This window comes from Triturus cristatus, chromosome 2_1 (genome assembly GCF_964204655.1).
Source record: "Triturus cristatus chromosome 2_1, aTriCri1.1, whole genome shotgun sequence".
Lineage (NCBI taxonomy): Eukaryota > Metazoa > Chordata > Amphibia > Caudata > Salamandridae > Triturus > Triturus cristatus.
This window is the reverse complement of record NC_140581.1, coordinates 964,396,105-964,409,497: the sequence shown is the minus strand read 5'-3', so window position 1 is coordinate 964,409,497 and position 13,393 is coordinate 964,396,105.

Below are 13,393 nucleotides of genomic sequence, written 5' to 3'. Positions count from 1 at the left end.
TAAAAAGCACGAATCGTGGAGTCTTTTCACTTTCACAGTCACCAACACCTCTACGAACCCATTGATCAGAGGGCAAAGGCAAAGGCACTTTCTTGCAATGCACACCGTGAATCTAATTTTCTTTCCTTCGACTTTAACTGCTGTTCTCGTGGTCAGCAAGACCATCCGGGGCTACCCCCATCTGGGTTCCAAATTCTTTGTCTTCTGAAAGTTTTTGATGCAGACCCAGTCACCTGGTCGGATTGAATGACCCGAGTCTGTGGAAGCCTCCAGCAGAGCACTCTGAACCTGTTGATGGAGAACACGCAATTTAGTCGTGAGATCATGCAGATACTCAATCAACATTGGATACGGCAAGTCTGAGTATTTCTTAGGGCGAGGGACTCCCCATACATTAGCTGGGCGACCAAAAACCACTTCGTAAGGGCTAAGTCCCAAACGAGAGTGTACTGCAGTTCTGGTGGATAGCAAGGCTAATGGCAAAGCATCAGGCCAATTGAGTCCTGTACTCGCTTGAACCTTTGCTAGTTTCAACTTCAAGGTTCCATTGTAGCATTCTACTAATCCTGCTGATTGGGCATGGTTTGCCGCATGAAACTTTTGCTTGATACCAAGACCTGCACAAACTTTCTGCATAACTTGGCCAACAAATTCGCTCCCATTGTCACTCCAGACAATGCGCGGCAAACCAAACCTGGGGAAAAATTCTTTTAGTAGAACTTTAGCTGTGGATAAGGCTGTGTTATCCTTTAGGGGGTATGCTTCTATCCATCTTGAAAAGGCGCATATTTGAGGTTGTTGCATCGTTCCATGTGAATATAATCGATCTGCAACACCTCAAATGTATATGTCGGAGGGGCAAAGTGACCTGCTGGAGTTGGGGTTCCCTTTCCCGGATTGTACATCAGACAAACAGTACGATGTTTCACTACATTGTCTGCGTATTTTGGGATTTTATTGCTTTGCCACACTGGAGCCAGAAGCTTGCATATGCCTTTTGCACTTAAGTGGGCTGGACCATGTGCCATAGTAACCACTGGGAGTACATAGGCATCCATAACAGCCAACGTTGATGTTCAGATACTTCTATCCAACAACCCATCTTGTCTAACATTCCTGTACTTTCTTTCCACTTGCTCAATTCCCTCTCTGAAGCCTCTTTCAGGATCGCTTTTACACTTTCTACTGTATTCTCATACATTCCTCTCTCTTTGACCCAATTTGCAGGACCTGCCACATACATTCGACTTGTAGAATCTCTTGCTGTCTTTTTCGCTGTTTCATCTGCAAATGCATTTCCTCGACCAACATCATCTGTAATCTTTTTGTGTGCACTACACTTCACGATCGCTATTTGGGTGGGTAAGGCAAGTGATTCGAGGAGATCAGTCACTAACCGACCATGTTGTATTTTGGTGCCATGTGAGGTGAGAAAACTCCTTTCCTTCCAGAGACGCCCAAAGTTGAACGCTACACCAAAAGCATATTGGCTGTCAGTGTACACGTTCACTCTCTTCCCTTTCAACAATACACAGGCTCTTGTTAAAGCTATCAATTCTGCTGCTTGTGCTGAATTATGTCTAATACGTGCAGCTTCCACCACTGTGTGCAAAGTAGTCACAGCATAGGCTGAAACTGTATCTCCATTAGGCATTTTAAAACAAGAACCGTCTACCCATAGAGTTCCATCCGGATTCTCTAGTGGTGCATCTTTCAGGTCAATCCTTCCTTTCGTCTCTTCCTCAGTACGGAAGAAGCAATCATGCCGTTCTTCAACACTTTCCTCATTTGGAAGGGGCAACAGAGTGGCTGGATTCAGGGTATTACATCGTTTGATGTGTGCGTGGCTAGACAACAGCGTCAGCTCGTATCCAGGTAGACGTGCACTCGTAAGATGCTGCGTTTTAGTTCTGTTTAGTAAGGTATCCACTGCATGTGGCATCATGACAATGAGAGTGTTATCCAACACTACTCCAGCATACTGTCGGATAGAAATTGCTGCTGCTGCTGTCGCTTTGAGACAACTGGGCAATGCTTTAGCTACAGGATCTAACGTAGCCGAAAAATAGGCACATGGCCGCTGTTTGTCTCCAAATTGCTGTGTTAAAACTGACAATGCACAACCTTCTCTCTCATGAACATAGAGCATAAAAGGCTTAGTGTAATCGGGGGTACCCAATACAGGAGCAGAACACAGAGCGGTACGTAAATCAGTTAAACTCTTTTGGCACTCATCAGTCCATGGAAGGGGCTGAGGCGTATCTTTTAAAGTGAGTGCCAACAAAGCTATTAGAGAGAAGTTAGGGATCCATTGCCTACAATAAGAGGTGATACCCAGAAAGGCACGTACCTCCCTTTGTGTGGATGGTACAGACATTCGTGTAATCGCTTGAATTCGTTCTGGCTTTAATCGCCGTCCCTCCTTATATAGGAAATGACCCAAATAGGTAACCTCTCGACAGACATATTGTCATTTGGAAGGTGAAACCTTATGATTCAGATTAAACAAATGGCGTAATAATGCAACAGTGACATTTTTACAAATCTCTTCTGAGTCAGCGGCTACTAACAAGTCATCCATATACTGGATGAGAGCAGCACCAGACGGCAAATGAAAAGTATCAAGATGATATTTTAAAGCTTGGCTGTAATTAGAGGGACTTTCACAATAGCCCTGAGGTGCGCGCTTAAACCGGAAGTTTCGGCCTCCAAGAGAGAAGCCAAAAATATCCCTACTCTCTTCTGCAATGGGGATACTAAAGAAGGCATTCTTCAGATCGATAACAGAGAACCAAGTCGCTGTGGAAGGTATCATTGTCAACAGAGCAGTGATATCTGGAACAACAGGAAATTGTGGGACAACAATTTTGTTTACCTCCCGCAGATCAATTATGAAAGGATATACAGGTGGTTGAGAAGGATCAGTGCGTTTGAGAACAGGAAGAATAGGACTATTGCATGTGTTACCTCTTGTTTCTTCAACCACACCCTTCTGGATCAAATCATGAATAATTTCCAAAAGCGCTTTTTCACCTTCAGTGGAAATTTTATACTGCGGGATACGCGGTAATTCAACATTGGGCTTGAGAGTGACAACAGAAGGTTGAATCTCAAGACAACCCACATCGTTTGGACCCGTGGCCCAAAGTGTTGCTGGAAGAGAAAGTAATTCAGGTGGAAACTGATCTTTGGACAAATACATTGGGGAGATCAATATCTGTCCCAAAGTAAGATGTACACCAGAAGGAGAACAATATATTGTAGCATGCATTCTTTTCAGTAGATCTAAGCCCAACAGATTCTCACCACAACCATTCGTTACCAGAAGTGGAGCTTCCAAGTCATAAGGGCCAATTGAAATAGGCAAAGGGCAAGAAACTGGGTTGCAAACAGGGGCGCCAGAGAAACCTACAGAAACATTCGTTAAGCCAGACAAAGGTGCCCCAAGGAGTTTAGAATGAATGATAGAACTTCTCATCGCCCCAGTATCTAAAAGAAATGGCTCTGAAACACACATGGTAGTGACGTTAACATAAGGGCCATTCTGATCTACTGGAATCGACACAACTCCTTTACTTTGTCCATGGCTGTCCTAGTTGGCATGAAGACTCTCATTTCCGTTTTCAACATAATTATCTTCATTATAATATTGCGTAGACCTAACATTTTGCTGATCAAAACAGTTCACAGAATTGGGAGAAGGAAGGGTACGCTGTTCTTGAGTCAACACACCTCGACCTCTACCTCTGTTTGCTGACTGGAGGCCAGCATGACCTCGTGGAGCAGGTAATGCTCCATTGCGTTGTAAAAAAACCGGACAACTATTCTTAAAATGACCTTCCTCTCTACAATAGGCACATTGATTAGGTCCCAACAAAAGTCGCGGAATGTATGGCTCAGGTTTTTGATACAACCTCTGAAACTGTGGAGGCTGTTGAAATTGAGGCTGAACATAGCGAGGAGGATAGGCTTGTTGCAAGAGAACCTTCGTTTTTAATTCTTTCGTCTTTTTCTCTTGCTTTTCCTTCTCTTCTTTATCTCAGTTTTCGTAATATTGTGCAGTAGCCAATATCTGGGCAGAAGAAGAAACAGCCCATGAACTTTCAGAATCTTTTAATTTGTGTGACAGCTCGGGAAGCAAATTGAATACGAATTGGTCCACAAATAATCGCTGTCCACCTTCTGTAGCCATATCTTGACCACTGTGCTCAATAAAGGTCTCTTCGAAACGAGTGAAGAAATCAGAAACACTTTCATCTTTCTTTTGCTTGCATGCTGCTAATTTATCCCAATTGACTCTCAATGCAGGCATCATAGTTTTCATTAATGTAATAATCCTACCAGGGAGTTCCGAAATCAAAGCTTCAGGTTTTGCACCACCCACTTGATCTCTATCTATAGTAGTTATAACATCCCAAGTAGCACCTAGTTCCTGCGCGTGATCCTCTCTACGAATCTTAGCCCATATTGTCTGTGGGACTACATTTCCCATTAACATGTCGATATCAGCTAAATTCATGATGCAAGCATCAACTGTCTGTGATAATTCTTTGTAATAACCTGCAGGGTTTTTAAGAGGATCCGGTAGAGTCTGCTTAAGAGCCAAGACTTTAGACCGTTTCCATGGAACATGTACCCAAATACGCTAAAAATGAGCAGGAATAAGTGGATTAGCACCTACTGCCGCAACCTCTTCCTTCCATACTGGAGAAACCTCTCTCATGAGATAGTTTTTCGACGTCAGTTTAACCTTCGGATCAGAATCAAGAAAAATCTGAGAGAACAACAAGGATCTATAAGAAATAAGTATTCTTATAGCTCTCTCAACCTTAGAACCCACAATAAGTCCTTTATCAAAATCAGCCTGAACATCTAACAGGTCTTGTGGGATCGGACTCGAACTCACATCTTCCCATTCTTGAATGAGAATGTCGCACATTACATTGAAAACATATCATTGCGAGAAGGTAGGCATAATATCAAGCACACTGTACTGTGGACCCTTCTTGAGCCATTTTCGTGCGAGAGAGTCCAACTTCTCTTGTTCTTCAAAATCTGGGAACTGACTACGAGACTGTCTTCAAGCAAAAGCCAGAGACACACTTAAAGCTTCAAAGAAAGGAGATAGAATACCAGTAACAGTGTCTGTGAGACGCTTACGCACAGACGGAGAATTAGACATAAGAATTGGAGACAAAGTATTAGGAGAACTAAAAGGAGAAGAATCGATAATTGCAGGAGGAGCAGAAGGCAAAGGAAATCTAAGATCAGGAGATGAGGGCAAAGAAGTTGAAGTTAATGGTAAAACCGGCAAGGGCGGTAATACTGGAGGAGTCAAATGCGGAAGAGTCGGAACAGGGGGAGGTACCGCTGGCGGCTGGGCAGGCTGTAAAGGCTGAGGTGCATTGGCACTTTGTACATAGGGCGGAGGCAACCTCAATAAATGGGACATTAGGGGATCTTCTTCTATATCTTTCTTTTTATCAGAAGGAGAAACAGGCAACACCGGATAGCATTTATCTATTGCCATGCGATGCTGTCTCTCTGAAATTTCAGTTACTTTATCAATTTCATCATCTTCCAACTGTTGGGCAGCCTGTATAATCTTCATACCCTGTGCTTTTCTATCTCGTTTTGCTTGTTTTATTTCTTTCTGTTTGGCTTCCTTTCGCCAAAGGCGGAAAGAGTCAAACATTGCCGGCCGGGCTTTTCTTTTGAATAAAACTGCTTCCAAATTGTCTAACACATCAGGATCTAAGCTACCATTTTCTGGCCATTTTAGAACACCATCTTTCTTTGTGTATCGGGTCCATGTCTCGTTAAAGGCAATGGGGCCAGTACCATGTTTTTAATAGAGCTCATATGTAGGAGTTCCAACCGAAGGAATCGGACAAGAGTCCTCAAGTCGGGAATCCCTATTACAACCAAAGCAACCAAATTTTCCAAACTTAGTCAGACCAGGCATCTCACTATATTTCCTGTCTGTTCACAAACTTCAAGGGAGTAAAACTCAGTTTACGCAGCACAAATGCACTTACCCTCGCTTTTGGCTATTGCAATAGTCAAAGACTAAGGACTACAAATACTAAGAAAACAAAGGACAAAATTTGTGGGCGTGACCCACGACGATACTTAACTAAGGACGTCTTCTCACACCAACAGAGGCCCGTCTATCGTCTCGCCTTACCATACATCATCAAAGGAAGGGCCAAAGCAGGGCGGCAGTCAGGGCAGCGGTCGTCAGTAGCCATCAGGAAGGAGTAACCGCGCTGCAAAAGACCTTCGGACCAGTTTCGACATACAGGGGTCGCTTAATGTGGCTCGCGAACCCTCCGGAATTTTCTTGCGGGGTTCCTCACGACCTTCAGGCAGAACCGGTACCACTGAAGCCGCCCTACGTTGGGCGCCAGTTGAAGAACCAGAACTCCTTGGGTCTGGCGGCGCAGGGTACGCCCAAGTCTCCGGAGTTCTCCTGCTCAGCTACACAGAGACACGGGACACTCTGTCGGCGTTAGAAGATCAGATTTATTTAGCTGCAGCTAGTACAGTTATCCTAGAAGTACACAAAGTAGGTTTTCAGGAGACTGCCACTTCACTCTGTGGCGCACAGGGTTTTATACTATACAAGGTTCAGAAACATTTACTAAAAGCACTCCCAGAATACACAAGAAAGAACCAATAAGGAGAGTTGGAAAACGGGATAGAACCAATAGGAGAGATTGGAAAACAAAAGTGTCAGATGACTCCAATCATGTTTGTCACCCCTCCCTCAAGCTAATTTATTAACAGATTCATAACTAACTTGCAGTTGTGAAACGAGAGAATGCTAGCAGAAGGCAGTGAAGGCCAGGGGACAAGATAAAGTCAGAAAAGAATGGTGTGAATCAATAGATAGTTGAGACAGGGATTAGGAAAGCCAGACAGGGATTAGTGTACTCGGCCAGTCCTAACACCAGCTTTGTAAATAGAGGCAAAAAGCGTATTTCGACACCAGGTTGCAGAAAAAGCAGAATAGACTTTGCTCGCCGTGCTGCCTGAGTGATGGCAACATAAAAATGGCGGCGGAGCACAAAATGGCGGGTCGATTCGATCGCGATCAGAAATCGAAGTTCCTCACCACTCCACTCTACGTCACTAATCTATACGCCATTCCACTCTACGCTAATACACTGTATGTTAGTCCATGGTATGCCACTCCACTCTACCACACTCCACTCTACGCCACTTCACTCTAAACCACTCCACTCTAAACTATTACATTCTATGCCACTCCATTCTATGACACTACAGTGTACGTCACTCTCTTCTAGGCCACTCCACCACTGTACGCCACTCCAGTGTACGACCCTCCACTGAATGTCCCCTCAATAAAACTACATTCTACAATACTCCACTGTACGCCACTCTACTATATGCAATTCCAATCTTCACCACTTAACTGTACCTCACTCCACTCTACGCAACTCCATTCGACCCAACGCTTTTCCACACTATGCAACTCAACTCTGCATCATCCAGTGTACACTGATACACTCTACCACACTCCACTGTATGCCCCTCCACTCTACACCACTGCACTGTTCACTATTCCACTCTATCTTTCTCCATTGTATTCCACTCCAGTCTATACCACTTCACTTCATGCCATTCTACTGTTCGCTATTCCACTGTATGTAACTACACACTACTCCAAACAATTGTACCCCATTCCACTTTATGCCAATCCACTCTATGCTTTAACTCTGTATGCAAATACACTCTATGCTACTACACTTTATGCTATTCGACTGTACCCCACTCCACTTTACCCAACTCCACTCTGCACCACCCTAGTGTATGTTATTCCACAGTAAACTACTGCACTGTACACCACTACACTGTACACACTGTACACCACTCCACTGTATAGTACTCCACTGTATGCTACTCCGCTCTACACCAATCCACACTACGCTATTTTACTGTATTGTACTCTACTGTCCGTTACCCGGTTACGATACGCACGGGACAACGCATCGGTATTTGGTGGGATCTGGCCACAACGTACTACGAAGGTGGATTTTGATATATGCTTCCATGAGAAGACTCCATCGATCAATATAAATCCTGCAATATCCCTGCGGATTTCTCGGAACTAATGAGTTGAACCTACATATATAGTGTTTTTTATATACTCTACTATTGAGGATCTTCTAGTCCGAACAAAACGTGATGTCAAAGCATTTCACCAGGAACATATTGAACAACAGAATTTAACAATAAGTCTGTTGCCCTGATTGGACTGAACCCATAGTGGGGGTTATTTTAAGCTATTTTAGAAAAAATTGAGAGATTTTATTATTCTTGTCCTGATGAAGGTGGATCCTAAATAAGAATTTACCACTGAAACGCGTCGACGCCTGAGCAATTCAGAATTGGTCTAAAATCCAGTAACTGTTTCATATGACGATCTATTATGAAAAGAATAGACCTATGATACGTATACATTGATTTACACTGGAATTATACCATTCTGTGATGAATATATTGATTTCACATTATACTTTTGCTCTCTGAAATTTTTTTTTAATTGTATGTTTATGTATTTTTTATGTTGATTGCATTCACTGATTCAGTTTTGGGATATAGATATGTGTTCATATCCTTGTGAATACATTGTGATATTAATTTTGAACTGATTTTGTTTCTTTGTCTTTGAGTTTTAAATGGTTGTTGACTTGGGTGATCCATAATTTAGTTTGAGTTTGGTTGAACACTGTGAGTTGTTCACAATTTTTAATTGGTAATATGAGTGACCGATAGATGTATGACAGAATATGGTATAGCTGAGGTGAAGGTGGTTTACTATACCTAAGAGAACTCTTCTCTCTACACATTTGTGGTACCCTGTCTCTTGGGCAGTGGGGTCGCTCCCAAAAATGTTTTACATTGTACTCTACTGTAAACAAGTACACTCTATGGCACTACAGTTTACGCCACTGCGCTCCATGCTATTCCACTCTACTGCACTCCAATCTATGCAACTCCATTCTACACTATTCCAGTGTATGGCACTTCACTCTATGCCACTACACTGTACATCATCCACTCTATGCTATTCAACTGTATGCCTCTCCACTCTGTGCCAATCCTCTGCACGCTATTTAACTGTATGGCAATACACTGTATGCTTCTACTAGGGGTGGGCACAAAGTTTCACTCCGCCCATGAAATTGGCTGAATTTGGCAACTCCGCATTAATCTTGTAATGTAAAGTTCCATCCACATTCTGCCAAGTGATGCATGACAAAAAACATTTACACAAGGCTTCAGAAATGGGAGCCCAAGCGAGGTTGGGCGTCCCCCAGAGAGATTTTCTAACAAGGGTGGTATTGGGTGGTCAAGAAAAGATGCAGTCAGAGGGCTGCTTCTTGAGTAGATTTTCTGCTGCCCGAGTAGATTTTCTGCTCGAGTGGCACAAATCAATCTGAGTGGTTGTGCGCTCCTCCCCACTGTATGGTGCCATTTGCGCTGATTTTTCAGCGCTGCTCGTTCTATTGGCACTAAATTGCTGAACATTATGCATATTTTCCACCAGTTAGTGAAACTCTGGGCCCACCCCTAGCTACTGGCAAGGGTGTGAGTTATAGTGACCTTGAGGCACGAGCTATAGTTACTAGAGATAACTTAAACTGGTGAATTTCAGTGTTTCTTTTTAGTTTACAATGTTACGTTGACACTGAAATTTTCACTTAACTATAACGTCGCTTTAAACTTTTGTTTTCCAGGGAATTTCTAGGGTCATTTTAACATAAGTAATATTTTATTACCATATGTAAAGCTAACCCCTCTGTGCATGACTTTTGGCCAGTGTAGCTGGAGCTTGGCTGCAGGGCCTGCCCTCCTATAGGTGGACAACCCCATGCCACGCACAACTGAAGTTTCCACAAGGCCAGGTCTGTGGCTTGGCATTGTGCCCAAACCATCACAGTCATACTCCTTTGGCCATGCAGAGGGTTGGTTGCAGGGCCTGACCGCAGATCCTATTGGTACAGACCTCTCCCCAAGTCACTTCGGGCCCTAGGGACCCCATCCCCTAAGCCTTTTTTTGGGGAGGAGGCCCGAGGCCCCCATGCCGATCCACTGGGTTTCAGAGACTCCATCCCCTGGGTAATTGTTTTTATTTTTTATGGGAGGTGTGCACGACCCCCTCCTCAAGCCACTTTAGGCCCTTGGTTGGAACCCCATTCTTGGGGCATTTATTCTGTTATTAAGGGGAGGGAAGCATGCAGCACCCTTACCCAAGCCACTAAGATCCCCAGGGACCCATTCCTAAGGTCTTTTGTTTTTAAATTAAGGGAAGAGGGCTTGTGGCCCACCTGCCCGAGCCCATAACGGCCTGGGGCACCCTATCTCTCGGGGTCAATAGATTTATGTAAAGGGGATGGGAGGGAGCAGCCTCTCTTCCTGAACCACAAGGTACCCCTGGGACCCCATTCCTCAAGCCAATAGCAGCCCCAGAGACACCATCCCCTGGGGCAAATCACATTTTTTCAGGAGTGGGGGCTCTGGTGCCCCTCCACAAGCAACTATGGGCCTCAGGGACCTCATCCCGAGGCCTTCTTTTATTGTACAGGAAAGAAGGACATGCAGTTCCTCTCCCTTTGCCAGAATGGGCCCCAGGGTCCCCATTCCCTGAAGCTTTCTTGTATTATAAAGGGAGGGAATTATGCGGCCCACCAACCCAAGCCACTTAAGGCCCCCGGAACCCCATACCTTGTGGGCCAATGTCTTAAAAAGGAGTGGGGGCACATGGCCACCCTCCTGAGCCTCAATGAGACCCCCAGAACCCTTCCCCTGGGGCCAATATTTTGAAGGTTTGAATAGGTGAAGGGTGCATGGCCCCTCTACACAAGCCTCAATGAGGCCCCTGGGGCCCCATGCCCTACAGCCAATATTTTAAAAATGGTGATGGCGGCCTTCTGAACCCCTCCCTGAGTTTCTTAAGGCCCTGAGGACCCCATACCCTGGGGTCAATATTTTAAAAGGGGTGGGGTCTGTTTCCCCCTTCTGAACCCCTCCCTGAGTTTCTTAAGGCCCTGAGGACCCCATACCCTGGGGTCAATATTTTAAAAGGGGTGGGGTATGTTTCCCCCTTCCTGCGCTTCAATGAGATCTTATGGACCAGAGGCTAATATGTTAAATAAAAAGGGGGAGAGGGCTGTGTGGCTTCCCTCCCTGAGCCTCCTAAGACCTCGTAGACCCCATTCCCCGTGGCCAATATTTTAAAAACGGGGAGTGGACCATGTATCCCCACACCCTGAGTCTCTTAAGGTCCAGTGGCCCCATTCCCTGGGGCCAATGTTTTAAATAAAGGGAGGGGCATGGGCCCCTCCACCCAGTGCCTCAATGAGGCTCCATGGGCCCCCATCCCCTATTGCCAGAGGTGTGTGGCCTGGGACCCACCAGGTGCACCCACTACAAACTATGTCGGACCCCCATTGCCCCACTGGTTCCCTGCAGGCCCTCCCCTTTATTAAAAAAGAAGCCCCAGGATATGGAGTTCCTGGGGCATATATTGTGTTTTGCGGGGGGGGGGGGCTATGTGCCCACTTCTCTCTGTAATGTGGCCAGGGCCATTCGCCTGTGGCCAGAACCCCAAATAAAAGTCATAAACAGTGTATCTAATTTATGGAACATCAGTCAAGGGATCCAGATCAGCAGTACTACAAAAAATACAGTAGGCAGGGAGGGCTACCATTTTCAAGAGCATCGAGGCCTGCTACCAATAGGCGGAGTGTTTCCCATAGCTCAATGCTCGATTTGAGTGCTCAGATGGCCTTCCCTGTGTTCCTCTCCAGTAAGTCATTGGGGTCATGATAAATCTGTACTCCGAGGTATTACAGGCATCGGGGTTCCACTGTAATGCCATCAGTCCCTCGGGGTACTCAGATTACCATCGGGGGGAATAAGCAGAATTTCAACCAAATAACCTTCAGTTCAGATATGGAGCCAAATCACTCCAGGAGACACTGAGTGCCCCCAAGAGCCACTGTTGTGTCATGTAAGAAAATCAAGAGGTCTTTTGCGTAGAACGCAATGTGGTGGGTTTGGGTACCCACCCTTATGCCCTGGTAATCGTTCTCAGCTCTGGCATAGCAAGCTAAAGGCTCCATTGCCAGGGCAAAAATCAAGGGTGACAAAGGGCAGCCCAGCCCGGTCCCTCGGTCTACACTGTAGCTTTCCGAGACAGTGCGACCTTTTCAAACCCTCACTATGAGGTCTGTATGTAGTAGCCTGCTCCAGGCTACAAATCCCTGTCCTAGGCCTAAGTGATCCATGACATTATAGAGGAAAGACCATTCTAATCTATCAAATGCCTAGTCTGTGAATATTAGGTGCTGTTCTTCGGCCAGGGATTAATCCTGCATGGTCTGAGTGTAGAAGTGTAGGCATGTGGCCAGGATCCCACTAAATATTTGTAATCGCTATTTCACATCAATAATGAATAGTATGCCTTTCTGTGTTGGGCTGATATCTGAGGGGCACTATCAAGGCCTCCCATGTAGAGGATGGTGAACATCCCGTGTCCCTAGATGTCTAGTAGATGTCCACTAATTTGGGGGCAGATGCTCTGCATATGTAGAGCAGAAGTCAGCTGGGAATTGTTCCAGGCCATTGATTTTATGGCTACTTGGATTTCCGGTAGTGTAATTTCTCCCGCCAGCTGCTTCAGGGTAACTGTTGGAAAATTCCAGAGTGCTAGAAAGTCCTGGATATCATCAGTTGTTTGGCCAGTTGTGCTTTGGTAAAGGTCAGAATAGTACTTATTGAATTCCTGGTTAATTTCCATCTGCCAGTATGCTTCAGTTCCCTGGTCTGTGTCTAGCTCTACGATAATCAAACCCCTGTCTCCGAGTTTGCAAGCCATGTTAGTAGTGAGCCAGTGCAGTCATTTTCTGCATGCACTCGCACCATATAACTTTTGTAGTCGAAGCATCTTATCCTTTCCACCTGTTCAACGACCTTCTCTTTGGTCTCTAATAAGTCAGGCTGCAATTTGGGATGACCTGGCCTGCGCTGTTCAATACTCCGTAAAGCCGCTTTAGATGACAAGACATCCAGCAGCAAAGTCTGTCAGACTACTGTCAACTCAGCCATGTACCGATCCCTGATCATCCCACTCCGTCTGACTAGACGAAGCATAACCAGTGTTGTCTTCAAAGTATTGAGGAATGTAAGACCCTACTGAGACCGGGAAGACTGGACCCTCTAGGAACTCCAGTTTTAATCTCCACAACGAGATTCAGGGTTGTACCCTCTCCCATTCAAGCTGCAGTAATAATGGGTTATACTCAGATATGTTCCTTGATAGCTACTCTGGTTTGTACGGAGCCGTGTTTTTCTGGCGTAT